Genomic DNA, 17,989 nt, shown 5'->3' with positions numbered 1-17,989 from the left:
GATATATTTTTAACTCTGTGCAGTTTCAAAGCAAATAGAAATTTCACCTGCATTTTCAAAATAAGTACCGTACTTTTCAGGAAGTAGGGGGACACATAATGAAAACCATAGTCTTAAATTCTTTGGTGGCCTCAGTTGTCCACTAATCTATGCAGTGGAAGTGAGTAATAATGATATTCCTTGAGAATGAATAATCTTTTTGAATATAAGACCTTCAAATATGAAGAGTGGGGCAAAAGGCCACAAGAGCTTAATGCTAAATTAAAATTCTCACTTCTTAAGGTGACATAAGACTTTCTACTATTTTTGCTGCAACAAATTACTGCAGCTGCCCTTCTGGCATTCAGATAGGATGGAAGATGGAAGCCAGGAAAGGACCTTGCACTCAACAGTCTCATTGACCTCTCTTCTTATCATGCATCTACATGAACATTTTTGCAGCACCAAGAACTGTCAAACTCTATCCAAGTGTAATGCTAGCTATCTTACTGAAGCAAAGGGAAGAGCAGAAACGTGGCAGAAATCACATTGTCTCTCTTGCTCTCTGATGCAACAGTGGGAATTATATTAGTGGATTTGAACAGCTTACTTTACTAGTTCATTTCGTCTTTTTTTCTTTCTTTGATCACGAATCACTTTCTTGATTGCTGGTTATTTCTTCATCATTTTATTGGTATGAATGTATATACCATTGAACACAAAGAAACCACACCAGTGTACAACATTTTAAAAATTGCAGTCATAAAAATACACAATAAAATGGAATAATCACATAATTGATAAAATCAGTACACATCTCTGACTTTCACTGTCAGGAATGCAGTACACATATATGTCTTAAGCCTAAAATACAAAGCTATTGGTGAGTGACTAATATTAGCATAAGGAGTTCCAAAGGGCAGTAGCCTGCTACACATAAAAAATAGACATTGGGAGTATGCATTGCCACCAAGATTGCCTCTTCTGAGCACCCCAGTGATTAGTTAGACTGCGCTTTTTAATATCTAGTTTTTGACCTTTTCTGGTCTGCAGAGATGGGATAATTTCCATGTATCATTTACTTTCAGTGCAAATGAACGGAGAAAAATTGAGCTCCCAGGGCTTTTCACAACCACCTTTGGCAAATTCTGACACAGATGAGGAGTCCTCATGGTTTCTCAGTGTAGAAATTGTTTTATTGTTTGCCTTGCTCCTTAATTTATTTCTCTCTTATTCTTTCTTTTTCTTATGCTCTTAAGATCACAAGGGAGTTTTGTCCTTTTGGAAAAAAATAACTTGGTTTATGCTACAGTGTGGTGCAGTGATTATAATATTGGATTGGAACTGGGCAGATCCAGGCTCAAGTCTCAATTGTGCCATGAAATGCATTATAGGGTCTTGTGCCAGTCAATCTCAGATATCCTGATTTACCTTACAGGGTTGTTGTAGGATAATGGAAGGAGGAAGAGGAGAGCCATATATACCACCTTGAATTCATTTGAAGAAATTATCCTCATCTTCATTATCAGAGCAGCAGCAGAGGAGAAACAACAACAGTGGCAACACAGGACAGGAAGAACACTTCTAGTTTCCTGGGTAATTGTTTTTTGTTTCTACTTTTTCCTTAGCTATTAATTACATTTACATTAAATTAATTATGGCAAATAGCCAGCTTATAATCACTACATTAGTATTTGCCTTTATTCCAATCTAATGAGAACAATATGCATTTGTAAAGAAGCCTCTCTGCACTTATACCTTCCAAAGCTCTTAGTGTCATGACTTTAGTTCCTACTTGGAGCTTTCTGTAAGGTTCTCAGCACTAAACTGGGAACTCCATCTTTTTAGCAAAATTGCAAATACGCACACACACCACACACACACTTTCTACCTAGGAAAGGGTCACTAAGGCCCCATACAGACCGGCCCGAAAGACCAGCCTGTGGGCGGAGTCAGGGTGCAGCATCCTGACAACAGATGCCCTGACTCTGCCCCAAAGGCGTGTTCATGCCGCACACTGCTCCAGACGGCATGTGGCATCATGGCTTGCCTCCAGCACTGTTTCCAGATGATGCAGTGCCAAAGGGGCGCCATATAGGGGCACTTTTTGTGGCTCCTTTTTACACTCTCCAAATGCCAGATCGGGGCCATGGCATGAGGTTGCCATGGCCCCAATCTGGCCAGGAAAGGGGAGACCTCCCCCCGCCCCTTAAGGGAAGTCTGCAGAGCCCCTAACATTGCAGACATGTGTGTTTAAGTAATTTTATTCACATTAGATGGGTAACATAGATATGATGTGAGGGAACTGGCAGGGTTTTTCCCAATATGCAAGGGACTGGCATCATATTTGTGGCCATTGGCTACAGCTGTTGCTCAACTTAACCCCTCAAAACTCAGTGTGGACCAGCAGCCAATAGCATGTAGTGCATGGACCACTACTTTGATTAGTTACGGCATAGACTAGGTTGCAAGAGGAAGTACCCTTTCAGAGGACTGTTAGAGTATCCCATAGACCAGCATCCTTTTCATCGTAATCAAGTGGAAAATACATCCTTGACAGTGCAATCCTAATAAGTATGGGCCAGAGCATTCAGGTGGGAAACAGCAGCCTGAGTCCACTCCGACCAGAAGTGCGTCCAAACCCTGCTGACTGTACGGCCCGCTCTCAAGGCAGGCCATGCACTCAGGAGCCAACAGGAGTCAGATTATTCGAGTTCCTTTTTGCTTTGGTCAAAAGGACCAGAGTGTGGCATGCATCGTCTAAGCGGCATGCATTCAAAATGGCTGGAAACCACTTCTTTCTGCCCATATGTTTTGCCTCTTTGTTTATTTAGAAGTGTGTTCAGCTAAATTCACTGCTTAGTGTGTTTAAGATTCCTCAGCATGGGTAGCTGTCTTAATCCATTGAGGCTAAGACAACAATGCATTATGTAGGACTTTGAAGACTATTTTATTCCACCGTGAGTTCTCGTGGATTATAGCCCACTTCCATAGATGCATAGAATATAATTGTTAATATTCCATGATTCTGAGTGAGCTGTGGTCTACCAAAACTCATGCTGAAAGGGGGGGGGGGGGGAGAAACAAAAGAAGGCAGGCAGGCAGGCAGAAGCCATACAATTCTGTGATTAAGACCATTGTCTTGGACTGCAATTCCATTGTTTCCCAGTGGGCCCAACTTCTGAATAGACATCAGAATTGTTCTCCATAAAGCTGCCCTGTAAAATCCTGAAAGCGTTCTTATCCGTTTAATACACAGCCATGCTGATATTTTTCTGGCTTCTTGTGACAAATGGGAAAATAATTCTGCAGAGGTTGTTCATGTGGAAACTCAGGACTAGCCTCTGTTCCTTCAGCAATCATCACTGAACACTAGCCGTCATAGTGGTTTAAAAAACTGACTATCTGTCTTCTGTATAATTAGACTGCAAAGTGCCAAAGATCAATGAGCGGTTCGGGTCTGGCACAACATACGGACCTTCTTACTGTGATGCCATTAGTGGTTGTTTTTGGGCATCAAAACTTTGGCAAAGAGTGAGATAACAGTTTATTTCTACTCCCTACAGATTCATAAAAGTTAGAAAAGACATTGCATCAAGTTTCAAAACATATTTACATTCTTTGCCTCATTTACCTTCACCAGAAAGCCAGATTAGTGTAGTGGTTTGTGTGTTGAAACAGAGAGTCAGAGAGACCAGGATTCAGATCCCCACTTGGCCATGGAAAGCCACTGGATGGCCTTGACCAAGTCACATTCTCCCAGCCTCAAAAGAAGGCAGTACAGAAAAAACCCTCTGAAAATTTTTTGCCATGATAGGTTTGCCTTCTTGTCACCATAAGATGGAAATGGCTTGAAGGCATACAACAGCAATATCTCATTTTCTGGACTTTTTAACAAGGTGACTCCAAAATTCCAAATCATTGTCCCCATTTTTCTTTTTACTTCCTGTTTCAGTAGATATTGTTGTAAGCAAGCTTTCCTCAAATCAATGCTGTACTAGTAGTCTGGTTTTTGCAAATGCCTAGGTAAGATGTTTTACTGTCATACTGTGTGTTTGAATATGAGGCACTGAAGAATATATATGGTGTGCTGTAACTCTGGTCTCATTGAGGGACCTTCTGTTTAACACAGGGTTAGTGATTCAGTTTCTGCAATGTATTATTCATCTTTGCTTCTCCCTTTCAGCCTTGCTGGTAAAAGCAGCCTCCTTATACTCTGTGAACTTTGTGGGCTGGCTGGCTGGCTGGCTGGCTTTTTGCTGTTCACTCTTTAATTTTCTCCTTCAATCAGTCTCCAATTCTCTTGGATTCTTCTATCAGATTTTTCAGAATTTAATGGGTTGCCTTTATTCTGGCTGTTGCTCTCAGTTACCTGAATTCACAGCTCTGCAAACAACAAATGTAATATTCCCATCTCTTTTCCCTCCTGTAATCAAAAAAATCCTCAGAGCTCCGAGCAATCAGTTTACTGAGATGTTGTTAAAGATAACTCACTGACTTCAGTGGGATTCTTATTTGATTTTTCTAGTTTAATCATCCCCCTCCTCTGTTGTTGTTGTTGTTGTTCTCCTCGTCCTCCTCTTCCTTTTCTTCTTATTTCTCTTCCTCCTACGTCTCTTCTTATTCCTTCTTCTTTTCCTCCTCTTCCTCCTTCTCCTCTCGCTCTCTCTCTCTCTCTCTCTCTCTCTCTTGTAAAGCCCCTTGAAGCTTTCATGAAGAACAGTCTAAGAATCATATGAAAATTGCTTTTAGTAGTGTGTGCTCAGAACCAGAGGCTGAATTTTACGTATTTAATCTCAAAAATATTTCTACATCAGCAAACTCACAGGCTTTACGTAATAAAGCCTGTGAGTTTGCTGAGAAGCATATAAATCATAGTAAAATAATCATTAGCTCCTTTTATCCATGATACATGTCCACATTGCCACATGTGGAAAGGGGCACTGGGGCTATGCCAGTGGCTTCCAGAATCTCCTCCTCCTCAGTCCAGATCCAGATATCTACACATTAGGCTTGGATGTCCAACCCAGAGATGGCCTCTGTGCCCAGACTTTCTTCTAAAGCTGGAACCTTGATCAAAGTTTCCTGGGGAAAGCAATGTCCATAGGTTTCAGTAACGTATACAGACTGGCATGATAATGGGGGCAGAACCCACGAGTATGACCCCAATGAACTTTACTATGCATGGAAGCCCTCACATGTGTAATGGATGAAGAAATCTGTTAGCTCATAGTGATGTAGACAGAGAAATGTATATTTAGGTATAAACACACCCCATGGACCTCAGAAGATAAGCCAACATCTGTCACATCCATTTAATCTCAACTAGCATGCTTGATAAGAGGTGGCTTGTGTTTATATTGTGGGACTGCTGAGCAATGACTGCCAGTGGTGTCATCAACCAGTTCTGATTTTTTTGCGTATATTTGTAAGTGTGTCTGGCCAGTCTCCTGGGATACATGCTGCCTCCTTGCCAGCATCCCAGGAGCTAGCAAGGTTGCTCCCTCCGCTCTATGTCTGGCTGATGTTCCCTTCAGCCTCTCAACAGCAAGCAAGGAATGGTGCTGGATGGTGGGGTGCTCTGCATGTTGACAGCCCCAGCTCTCCTTCATGGCTCTGAAGGATTCCCTCTAATATAACCCTCTCGGCTCTCCTTCCTCCTTGTTCACTCTGGTGTCTTCATCCTCCTCTTTCCCCTATTCTTCACTCCTCTATTAACCTCCCCAGTTTCCATGTCTGTTAACTATTTTAACACCCGGTTTAGACAAACTGGTGTGAACCAGCTGAATGACACCACTGCTAATTGCTCCTGTCTTCAGTGTGAACACAAGTATACAGTGCACTGCAGGTGACACTAGTCAATGGCACATTTGGTGCACAATGGCTCTGTTTTTTTAAGTGTTTAAACACAACAAAAAGGGAACAGCCACTCTGCCTTCTCAAGACTAGATCTGGCTAAATGGAGCAACACAGGTGGGCAGTTTTAGGCCTGGCATTTGCTGTCTAGAAATGTGACTTCAGATAATTTTGTACCTTACTGTGTCCCTGCTGCCAGAACACAGATTGTTTTCGTTTCTCATTCCATCCCTCACAAGCTGTGAGAAGTTATTTCCCTTAGGCAGCAGAACTCCATTTTAAAATGCTTGTCAAATGAAGAAGTGCAGTCCTCACTTTCTGTATTTTAGCATCTGGCATAGAAAACAACACTTCTCTCTCACCAGCCTTCTGCTATGTTTCCTGTAATTGTGAAGTCACTACACAAATTGGGCTCTCAGCAACTGAATAGCACTGGGAAACAGCTTGAAAGTATAGAGCAAATGTCACACAGGTCTCTTAAACCTGCAGTGATGCAATTATTGCTAATACCTATTCTTGTACCTAACCCTGGTTAATAACACTAATCAAGCATTTATATAATACTTTTCTCTCAGTAAAATCATAGCATGCTTTTTCTAAAGGTTCACTGACTTCCCATCCAAACTACTGCCTATACCATTCTAAGGCAGACACCTCATGGGGATTAATGCAACAGCATCACACCATAATAATGTTCTGGTTTTTACAGATCTAATATCCCTTCCCTATTCCAGTCTATCTTTTCTTGTAATCAACTCCCCACTTCCATAATACCGCAATCTGACTTGTTCTTTTCATTCCCTTGCTGATTTTTTCAGTCGAAAAATAATGCTGTAATTAAGCCTAATGGATCACAACAATTATCAAACCTGGTTACTCAAAAATATGGCACAAATAGATGCTCCAAACAAAAATGGGGACTGCAATGTAAAAACCATGGCTGGTGAACTTTAAAAATTCATACATTTGACCCCCCCTCCCAATCTACAGATTCTTTATCCACAGATTCAATCATCCACAGCTTGAAAATGTTAAAAATATATTGTAAATTTCAAGAAGCAAATCTTTTATTTAAGGGACACCATTTTTCTATGCCAATGTATTTAGTGGGACTTGAGCATCCATGGATTTTGGTATCCACAGGGGGTCCTGAAACCAAACCCCAACAGATATTAAGGACCCATTGTAATAAAGGAAAGTATGATATAGCTGCTTTTCCTGTTCAATCATGTCCTCAAGAGTAATGATGGAACTGCATCCATGACGTGAATATCTAGTCTGTTAGTCTCATTTAAACTGCAGAAGATGTGAGTTAAATCCAAGAAATGTAAGTAAAACTGGGGCCTAAATCCCATTGCTAATCACCATCCATGAAAGGACATAGGCTCATTGACAAACAGTCCATTTACTTTTGTGTTGATTAATCTTTCAATAACTGAGTCAGTGGGTCAAGTTACCTCACCAAACTAAATACTGTACTCCCGTTTGTGCTATGAAACTGCAACTTCAGTTATTTACTTTTAGCAGTAACTCTCCAGCAGCTCTGATGCTTGTCCCCAATGTCTCCTGCTTGTTTTGATGTGATCTTCAGTTAGATGCTTTCCTTCAAATGCAGATATATTGGGAGGAAGTTCCATTTGGATTGTTCCACACAATCTTGTATTATCTAAAATCTTAATCATCTAGATTCCGGATGGTATGCTTTTGGTCTTGTGAAGTGCCAGGATAAATAATTAGTGCTTCCAACAAGATTATAATTAAAGTATACAGTGCTCATACCAGTTCAGGGTCTTGAGGATTAAACTTTGTTTCATCCCTGATTCTTTTCATGTGTCAGTCTAATATTTTGTAAATTATGCATACCATAATATGCATACATATTAATTTAGCACTGCAGTCAGTGTTTCATTTAATGATTCTTCTGGTAGTGTATCCATTCCCAGGGCTTTCCCAAGCTTCAGTTTTATAATAGTGAGATACTGCCTCACACTTGTAATTGTTACTAGCTTGGTAACCCCTGCTCTGTTATCTTGTAGAGTAAGTGGCTCTGATGACAAGTGGCAGATAGGATAGCATGATTCTTTCTTTATATCTGTATCGTAATTTAACAACATGGGAAGCACCTTCCTAAAAATCTCAGCTTATCTCGCTGAGGATGGTTGTATATTTTCTGTCCCAGGACTCCTTAATGCTTGTCTCTCAAAACTGTTCTATCTTTGGTGCAATCCTTTGCATTCTTCTGTAAGTATAAATTATGATGAATTTCATCATCGTGTGTGCCTTAAAGTCATTTCCAATTAATAGCAACCCTAAGGTGAATTATCATAGGGTTTTCTTAGCAAGATTTGTTCAGAGAGGGATTTGTCATTGCATTCCTCTCATGCTGAGAGTGTGACTTGTTCAAGGTCACCCAATGGGTTTCCACTGCTGAGCAGGAATTTGAAACCTGGTCTCCCAGAGTTCTAGCCAAACACTCAAACCACTATGCCATGCTGGCTTCTTGGTATTTGTGCTTTGGCAGATTCAAGCATGATAGGTTAATTTTATTCCAAGATTTTCTCAGCCTTTTTTTCTGTTAGACATGGGAAAAATTAAACCCTGACCTGAAGTCTGTGCAGAGGGAAGCTAGCTACAATGGACCCACTTGAACCTGTTGTCTTTTAAGGTTTTAATTTTATCCCAGTGGTGCACTATTGATAATTTGACTCATAACCTCCATCTGGGAAGTTTTGTTGTTTTCATGTCATTTCCTGGATGCTTCAGTTTTGCTTTTTGTATGGTGAATTTTTTTTAAAACAAACCACTAGAAACCAGTGGTGAAACCTATGTTTTAGTTTGACCTAACAAACTGTTGATGCATAAAGAAGTTTTCTATGTCACAAGGTCACATCTCTTTTGTTGGCATGCAGGACATTCCTCACTTTTTTCCTGACAGGTAAATGCATTAATATGGATCATAGAATCATAGAATCATAGAGTTGGAAGAGACCACAGGGGCCATCCAGTCCAACCCCCCGCCATGCAGGAAATGACAATCAAAGCATCCCCGACAGATGGCCATCCAGCCTCTGCTTGAAGACCTCCAAGGATGGCTGTAAACACATTTTTTTGATGTATCATAACACACATGGATCCAAAGTCAAGTGCATATGAGAGTTGAATTTTGAATAGAAAACAATAATAGAGCTTCCTCCTCTTTTCACCTGGCTCTTGTGGAACTGCAGCACAAGGACATCTTTTTGCTGGGAGCACCTTCTGTTATTATTATCCATTAATACTCATGTGCATGTTCATACAGAGAGAGATTAATAATTCCGTGCATGTATGTATGTAGAAAAAGAGATAATATTTGCAATGGAATGATACAAAAAATGAAGGAAACTTTTACTACTCACTTTCTTGAATGTATTTAATTCCAATATTTACGGGTGTTTAAAAGCAATAATAGAAAAAAGTGCTTAGGCCAGAACAGTGAGGAATAAGTAACCCACTAGATTTTAGAGAACTCCAATGCCTTCATTACTATTAACTAAGCTGGTTAAGGTAGCTGGGAGTTACAATCCAATAACATCTGGAGGACAAATTATCTTGGTGTAAAGAACTGATAGGCAGTGAGAGTGGTGAAGGATGAGATCCAAGGAAAGAAGTAGTTATGTGTAGAGAGATGGGGGAAGACTCTGTTTGGGACACCTTATGCCATTGTGATCCTTTTTTTTTTCAAGTCATCAAATAAAACCCAAGACAATTACTACTATTTCTTTTTTAAAAAAACCTTTTTATTTTTTTTTCACATAGTATACTCCTTAAATTAGTATTTGTTAACTGCCCTTGAGTCAACTTCAACCAGTGGCGGCCCTATGAATGAGAGTCATCTAAGTCACCCTCAACCACCTTTTCAGGTCTTACAGTCTCAGGCCCATGGCTTCCATGATTGAATCTATCTATCTAGTGTGCAGTCTTCCTCTTTTTCTATTGCCCTCCATATTACCAAGTACTGTACTATCGTCTCTGAACCAGCATGACATAGTGCTTTGAGTGCTGGGCTACCACTTTACAGGCTAAATTCCATATTGAAACAGTAACATATGTTACTCAACTCACAAAGGTACTGAAAATATGCTCCTTCCATTCAGTGCTCTATACAGTATTAGGTAACAGTGTAATAATTGGAGGTCAATGGGACCATGAAGCAATAGATCATCATGATCTGTTATTTCCCTGACCTCTCTCCAGACCTTTCACATCAATGAGAGCAGAATGGCTATGATGGTGATGTCATATCATATTACAGATAACATGGTTGCTCTTTTTGATGCCAACCCCATATATTTTTGTAGGGAGATGTCCAGTCCCACCCTCAGTTTCCAGCAGTTCAAACATCATCAGTAGCCAGCCTGTGTGTGGGGCCTTCTGCCTGCACCTGGACTCCTAGTGTCTTTGATGTACCTTTGAAATGAATGCTGCTTGGAATTTTAAGACTTCTCTTCAAAGGGAAGTTTGGCAAGGCTCTCCCTGACTGCCTCCTCCTGCTTTATTGCTCTGCAGAAAGAAATGGGACTGTTGGGGAAATATTTTCCTCTTCTCTAAGTACGTCTCTGCCCCGCCCAACACACACAGACACCTCCTGCTTCAGGAGTGGATTGAGTGCAAGCCAGAGCAATTGGTTGAGAGACATGAAAGGGTTGCAATAAGTCCACAGAGTTTCACTGTCTTCAACCTTTCAAGCTAGCAAGCAAGCTAGCACATTAGGGACACATTAAATTTGTTATAAACAAACTCTTGAGTGTAGTTAAAGTCTGAAAAGTCATTGTGTCAAATTGACACTTTTCTCCTTGCAAGCTGTACTCCTTGTGTGTTTCAGAGCCATAACTGCCATCTGTTGGCCTCTAGCTTTTGTAAAGTCGAAGGCTTTCATGGCCGGCATCCATAGTTTTTTGTGGGTTTTTCGGGGTGTGTGGCCATGTTCCAGAAAAGTTTCTTCCTGACGTTTCACTAACATCTGTGGCTGGCCTCTAGCTTTTGTTACCTCTGTGATATCATGCTCTATCTTCTGGAATTTGTAGATAAGATAATTAGGCATCTCTGCTAAAGAGCTTTAGTCCAAAGCTTTTTAAATTATCTGATGTTGGGGACTAGAACTTTTTTCTCCAATGTTTTTTCAAAGACCAGTATTATACTAGCACCCATTGTCCAGAGTTGGTTCATTCTGTTATGGAAGCTTTATACGGATTGACAGCAGATGGCTTTGGGACCAGGACAGTCCACAATCCATCAGTTTGGGAAGCACTGCTCTAGTTCATCCCCATGAACTACAGTACTAGATCTCTTTAGCAGAGAATTCAAAGTACCTCACCAGGAGGTACACTGACGTGGCAATTTGAGAAGCTCTTGGTTCAAGCCTTGCGTGCAAATAACCCTCTTTGTGGAGAAGGCAAGCCACTGTTTCTCAGCTTCAGTATCCCTGACCATATGAAGTGTAAACAATAGTGCCTTCATAGTTTTTTGTGGGTTTTTTGGGCTATGTGGCCATGTTCTAGAAGAGTTTCTTCCTGAAATTTGCCAGCATCTGTGGCTGGCATTTCTGATGCCAGCCAGAGATGCTGGCAAAACGTCAGGTAGAAACTCTTCTAGAACATGGCCACATAGCCCAAAAAAACCACAAAAAAATATGAATGCCGGCCATGAAAGCCTTCAACTTCACAATGGTGCCTTCCTTCACAGAGTTAGAATAAGGATTACAACTAGATAATGTATGCAAAGCACTTGGATCACCCAAAAATGCTGTGTAAGGTGACCTGCTCCTTTTAGAGTGATGGGAATAAAATTCTAAATAAAGCATGTAACATTTCCTGTACAGTCTAGGTATGCTGTAGATTGGTTTGCATGGGAATAAGGGATGTCTCCTAGGGCTTAAGGGCTGCAAAGCAAATAGGTCTCTGGGTTAATAAAAGGGAAGGACATTTTTGGAGCACCCAGACCCAACACTACCATGAACAATTTACTTCTACTGCAAGGAGTCATTTTTGCATGAGGATATTTTACTTGCATTTTCTATGGAGTTGCTAAAAACCAGAAAAAGAGGGGAGAGAGGAGACTGATACTTGTTTTGTGTACAGAGCAGAATATTTTGTTCATGTTTATTCAGAAATAACAGGTAGCATTAAAACACTTTTGCCTTGCTTTTGAGGCTGCAACATTGCATCTTTAAGATTTTTAACAGTAGCTTCATAGAATTATGCTACTGTTATTTTTTCCTGGGATCTGAAAGACTTGATTATTTTAGCATCTCCCCCCACCATGCATGCACTAAAACCATTATGATCTTTTTGACAGTAGTAATAGCCTATGTTACTCAAGGCCATTATGATATGCAGGCATTGCATACTTTATACACTCTATGAATCACAGTCTGACCCTTCTTTGGAAGTGACCAAAGACCTAGTCTACACATGCAAGTAAAAAGAGGAGATGGAATCCTGACACGGTACCATATATGGTACTGTTTTAGACTACAGGTGTGGGATGCTATACACACACACATACGCACACATATAAACCCTGTGTAATTTGGAGGGGAAAACCCTTCCTGCACATAAAACAAACATTGCAGGTTCAGGGGCTCTAATTCAATATTCTTTTTGCTATATTAATTTTCTCCTTACACCAAAGTGCTGTTTTTGCTTTTTAAGATGGTAAGGGTTTATCCCTATAAAAATTATATCTGTATTCCAAAGTGGTGCAGGTCTTTCTATCATCATATAATTGTGCCCCCTTGTTGCTGCCTTATCCTCTGAAGAACAGACTAAACTACTTAATATATTGAATCTTGTGTGAGAGAGAAAATCCTGGCTCATCACTATGCCAATTTCAGGGCACAGTCTTCCAGGAGTTTGTCAGGCTCCCTTTGGGACACAGAAGTGGGACTTGTGCAAGAGTACAAATGGTATTACACAACCCTGGCTCATTTCAGTGTGACTTAACCTACAGAGAAGATATAGGTTAACTATGACCCCATCCACTAGGATGCAGGAGTTCTAGGGAATTCCTTTCCTCTTTCCATATTTAACACTACACTTCCAAGGGTTGCTTAGCATCCACAAACACTCCTCATTAAGGCTCATTATGAAAAATACAGTACTGTATCTCAGCATGAAGAGCCAGTGTGGTGTAGTGGTCTGAGTGTTGGACTGTGACTTTGGAAATCGGTGTTTGATTCCTCTCTCAGCCATGGAAACCCACTGAGTGACCTTGGGCAAGTCACACACTCTCATCCCCAGAAAACCCCATGACAGGTTTGCCTTAGGATCACCATAAGTCAAAAATTACTTGAAGGCACACAACAACAACAACAGCATGAAGCTTTGAACTAGATATGTATCAGTGTCTTTGAACTAAGTACATATCAGGTACATTGTCAGTGAAAGTGGGTGGCTAGGGAGGTAACAGCACAGATTTTGACTTTGTGACATACAAATGCATAAGTCACACTACACATGTCAGGCAAATTATTTGCCTTAGCATAATGGATATATTCTGGTGACAATAGCGGAAAGGAAGATGTGCATACAGCAACATATTGTGCATTGCGGTTCTGTATTGTACATTGCACAATGGCACCTAGTCATTGACATGTGTTGCACAATGTTGCTGTTCTAAGTGGTGATTGCTTAGTGCTGGTGCAGCGTATCTCAGCACACAGATATTTAATTTGTGCTGAAGGGATGTTGGACTGCAGCCCATGTTTGCTAGGCATAGGTGTGCATGTGTTTAAAGATGCATGTACTTAGGCATTACTTACATACTTTTTGCACTTGCTGAAGAAGACATTGGTGTAAATACTGCTATTTTTTTCCCTCCTGAAAAAAGTGGGTGCATGGCTGCTTCCTCTTCAGAAAGGCCACTGAGAGTCCCAACAAAGGGCCTCAATAAGCCCAAGAGGGAGGAAATGGCTTGCTCTTTCTGATTCTACTAATGAGACACCTGCTTTCTAATTAGGGAGGGGAAAAGAAGTGTGTTTATATTTTTCAGACCCTTTGTGTGTGCATGCACACATGGATACATGCATGAACATTATGTTCACTTGGGAATCTCCTCCCACGTTCTTCTTTTCCAGAATCAGCAGCCCTGTAAGTAGTCATCAAATGGGCTCTAACAGATAATAGATCCCAGATTTCATTCCTCACACATACACACAGCTTCACAACAGAATATCTATGTTTGTTCACTCTGTTGTCTGGCTTCCTGTCAAGATATCCTGCAGCCAGCCTGAAGCAGCTTCTAATGGGCTGCCAAGGGATTTAGTCTGATATGAGTGTGTACCAGGCGCTGACAGCTTGCTGGAACAGCTCGCTCCACTAGCGTGATTGGAAATTGGTCTCTCATTTTCACCCTGTCATAGTGGGTAGATAGGAGAGGGAAGAGCAGGGATGCTCTCTTTCTGTAGATTTCCACTGGTGTGTGAGGTGGGGGCATGGACAGCTTTTTTCCCCCTTCCCCTGCCTGTAGATGATTTCTTAAAGCAGGTCCTCTACACTGATTCTGCTCTTGTCACAAGGGGCAAACTCTCAGGCTGGTCTTATCATCAAGCTGCACGAAGAGGTCCCATTTCAGCAGGAGATTCAGGAGCAGCTGCCATTTTCCTGCATCCATTATTTTGCTGTTATCATTTTGTTTAAATGAAAGGCCTCGATCTAGAACTGTCTAAATGTGTGTGCCTTCAACATTTTCATATGTGAAAATGCACACAGCCAATGGTGGATGGAACATAAAATTCAAATATGGCTGACAAATAATTGTTTTTCGCTTGCACAACTAAAGAAAAGTGTTTTGCCAATAGCCCTTTATATGTGCTAATTCAGTCTTGAATGCATGCATTTGTCTGCTGGTTAATGCTACTTAATTAGCATGTTTCTATTAAATGATGTTGAAGCAACCTTGTTGACAATCATATTTTTAAAAAGCCATTTAGCAAATAAGAATTACAATCATGTGACCCAAAGGTAACCAAACACATTCCTTTCTCTCTCTGTCTCTCCCTTCTTTTTTTCTTTTTAAAGGATTTCTAGAACTATCAAGAAAGAAATAGAGGGCGGGAGAAAAATGAAATTCATAGGGTATGAATGTGGGCTAGATACTGTATAGTCATTAATATAAGCTGACTGTATTTTTAAAAAACATTTTCTTGAGCTTGACATCTATAAGATACTCTGAATGATAAATGGAAAATGTTTGTTTTTCAATTTTTGGAATAAAAGTCTATCTATTTGTTCCTTTGAGACTGTTAATATGCCACAGGTAATTTGTGTTTGCTAGAAAAATTTGTGAGAGCTAGTAACATTTTCAGATTTCTTTGTGTGGTGATAACAAAAATGTTTTTATGTCTGGAGAAAATGGCAGCTTGGGGTATGCGGTTGGATGGCTGAGAAAACTGATAAATTCCATATTCCTGATATTTAAATTTTTTCAAAATAGTAAGCATTTTTGTTTTATTTTTTAAGAAATGTATATATATGTTTGCCTTACCATCCTTGTGGAATATCTGAAAGGCAGACAGGACATTCGTTGACTGCTTTTGTCTAGCATTTTATATAATGCTAAGAAAATTACCACTCTAAGCTGAAGTCAGTATGAGACTTCTATAGCTAAGTATTAGGAGATGCTTAGTAGGAGATTTCAAATAAAATCACATAAATCTTGAGTTGAATTGCAGTCATTTGCATTACCCTTTCACTCCCTCCCTTTATTTTACTTCTTCAAAGAGTTTTTTGTTCTTGTTATTTGGTGTAGGGAGACCTTATTAATGAAAGACCTCCCCCAAAAGCCCTGGTCATCAGCTGTGTTGCTCGGATCTTCCAACAAAGGGCTGTGGCTTACCTTAGAGAGTTACTTCTCATGAAACAGTACCATGCAGTGCACCATTCAGAAGCCACATGTAGCACACATAAAAAATATGCATATATATGGAAGCAAGAAAGATAATGGTGAGTGATTTAATTTAAAACAAAACAGTTTAACTATTATCTGACTCCAGTTGTATGGAAGAGGGTTGATTTTCGTATTATTTAATCTGATCCTTTTGCTTTCCTTTCAGCAAAGCATCTCACTCTGGTTGCATCATAGGCATCATGCAGAAGATAGGGTTTCATGGACTTAGAGGTAGTAGTATTTTGAAACAACCTGTGCCACATGTTCATGATGCGTGTTTTACCATCAGGTCTCCTGGTCACACCACATTGTCATTTATTCATCAACAGAGGTGGGCAACTGTGGAAAGTTGGGGAGTGGGGATGCATATGTTTGTTTCCAGCAGATAAGGGATGGGCCTCTTATAGCTTGGGTTATGCTCCAGATAAGCAAGAAAAAGAAAAGACTTTCTGGTGTCTCCACTTGGGGGAGCTAACCCCAGAAGGCCAGTTGCTAATACAGCCAAAGAGACAAATGCTCCAGCAGGAAAGTAAACAATTTATTCACACTGCAAACACATGGAACTAGCCAGAGTGGCAACATCAAGAAGTCTAACATGTTCCCACAGGGGAGAACTAGGTAGAGTTCAAAACCAGCACCCTTTTGAGTGGGTCAAGATTTGACCCTTATCTGCTGAAATCAGATATGTTACCAGTAGCAATCATTGTTTTTTCCCCAGCAGATAAGGGAGGAACCTCTTGTAACTTGGAATTTACCAGAGCTTCCTTGATTAGAGTGGGTGGTACTGTCAACCTGATGACCTAAGGGTTGACCACCTGTTACAGGAGATTCCTATCAAAGGTAGCTTCTGCAGAGTCAAAACTATCCAGTTTATAATGTTTGATGAATGTGAAGGATGACTTCCAGGTAGCTGCCCTGCAGATTTCTGCTAAGAGGGCATTGGTGGAGAAAGCTATTGTAGTAGTAGCTCTTTTAGTGAAGAAATCCCCAGAGTCTCTCATAACATGCAGCAATGCATTACCTGAACCATCTACTCAGGATGGAGTTGGAGACCTTATCCTTGGAGCATTGGCAACTCCTTTGATGGCGACAGCCAAAAAGATGGAAGGATGACCTCCTGGATTCTGTTAAAAGTCAAGTTGACCCTGGGAACAAAGATCAGGGTGAACCATGGAATGCTGTGGTTCAACAACAACACACAGCATTTTCATAACCAAGTTCTGAAAATATACAGCTCCTTGCGTGCTGAGAGCACTCCCACATCCAAAACTCTGTGCTGTGGTGATGGTGGTTAGGAACAGAACTTTCCAGGATAGATGTTAGCCATTTTGAATCTTCTGGGGTATTAGCTACCCCTGCTAATTTAGTATTGTCGCAGATTTGATTAGCACAGCCTCTATTCTATAATTGAAGTCATTGATAAAAAAAATGAGTAGCTTGGCTTAAACTATGTGCTAAATGGTATCCTTTTCTTTAATTCTACTAGGTGTATTTCTGCACTTGAGACACTCTTTTGCATCTGACTTCACCTGATGAAACCTGTGGCTTTCATTAAAGCCCAAGGAGATTCTGGAAGTATGAAATCTGCTTGCCCATCCCACATGTATGCTGATGAATGAAAATAAAGGTTGTGGATGGATACCTACCATGGTTGGGGGTCGGAAAGAGGGAGGGAAGGAAACAACAAAGAATAATTCATATGGTTTCTTTTGAGTGGCCCATGTGCTGACTGATATTACCAGTATGCCATTTGTCCCACTGTCTTTTATGGCTTTTTATTCCTATGTGATTATATCAGTAATTTCATATAGGGATTGAAGCCGTGCAATACGCTGGGGATTTGCAACAGAGTGCTCACCTCTGAGAGTTTTCTACAGTGGAATGCTATCAGACATTTTAGTGACATTCATAATATCAGGGCAGCTGTCTCCATGGATAGTTACTAGAAGCTGTTGCCATACACTGCTCTCATTTACTTATCCCAGGAATGCTGAGTTTTGGCTCTTTGGGTATTTTTAGTAGCACTCCCACAGTCCATTACCACTGTCTTTACTGGTTGGCCTTCTGGGATTTGGAACTCCAAAAACATCTAGATGGGCAAAGGTTTTTCAGCTATGTCTTTTTCAGCATTTGGAATTAACCATTTATTCTTGCTTCTCCTGCTGCAGCTGCTTTCCCATAAAAAGCAAATTGTTGTGTAGGGGCCATGGTAATGCCTGGATAACTGCAG

General features: G+C 40.5%; 1 long non-coding RNA gene across 2 annotated transcripts; it reads left to right on the top strand.

Moving 5' to 3' along the window:
- The first annotated feature begins 1,132 nt into the window (after positions 1 to 1,132).
- Positions 1,133 to 17,380, top strand: LOC121923564. 2 transcript variants are annotated; one of them, XR_006102397.1, is made up of 4 exons: positions 1,133 to 1,575; positions 15,622 to 15,815; positions 15,926 to 15,990; positions 17,246 to 17,380. It is a non-coding gene; the product is annotated as an uncharacterized LOC121923564 (long non-coding RNA). The 2 variants fall into 2 exon arrangements; XR_006102398.1 differs by lacking the exon at positions 15,622 to 15,815.
- The last annotated feature ends 609 nt before the right edge of the window (positions 17,381 to 17,989 follow it).

Source organism: Sceloporus undulatus, chromosome 2 (assembly GCF_019175285.1).
Source record: "Sceloporus undulatus isolate JIND9_A2432 ecotype Alabama chromosome 2, SceUnd_v1.1, whole genome shotgun sequence".
Taxonomy (NCBI): Eukaryota; Metazoa; Chordata; class Lepidosauria; order Squamata; family Phrynosomatidae; genus Sceloporus; species Sceloporus undulatus.
This window is presented reverse-complemented; position numbering and strand designations above follow the sequence as displayed.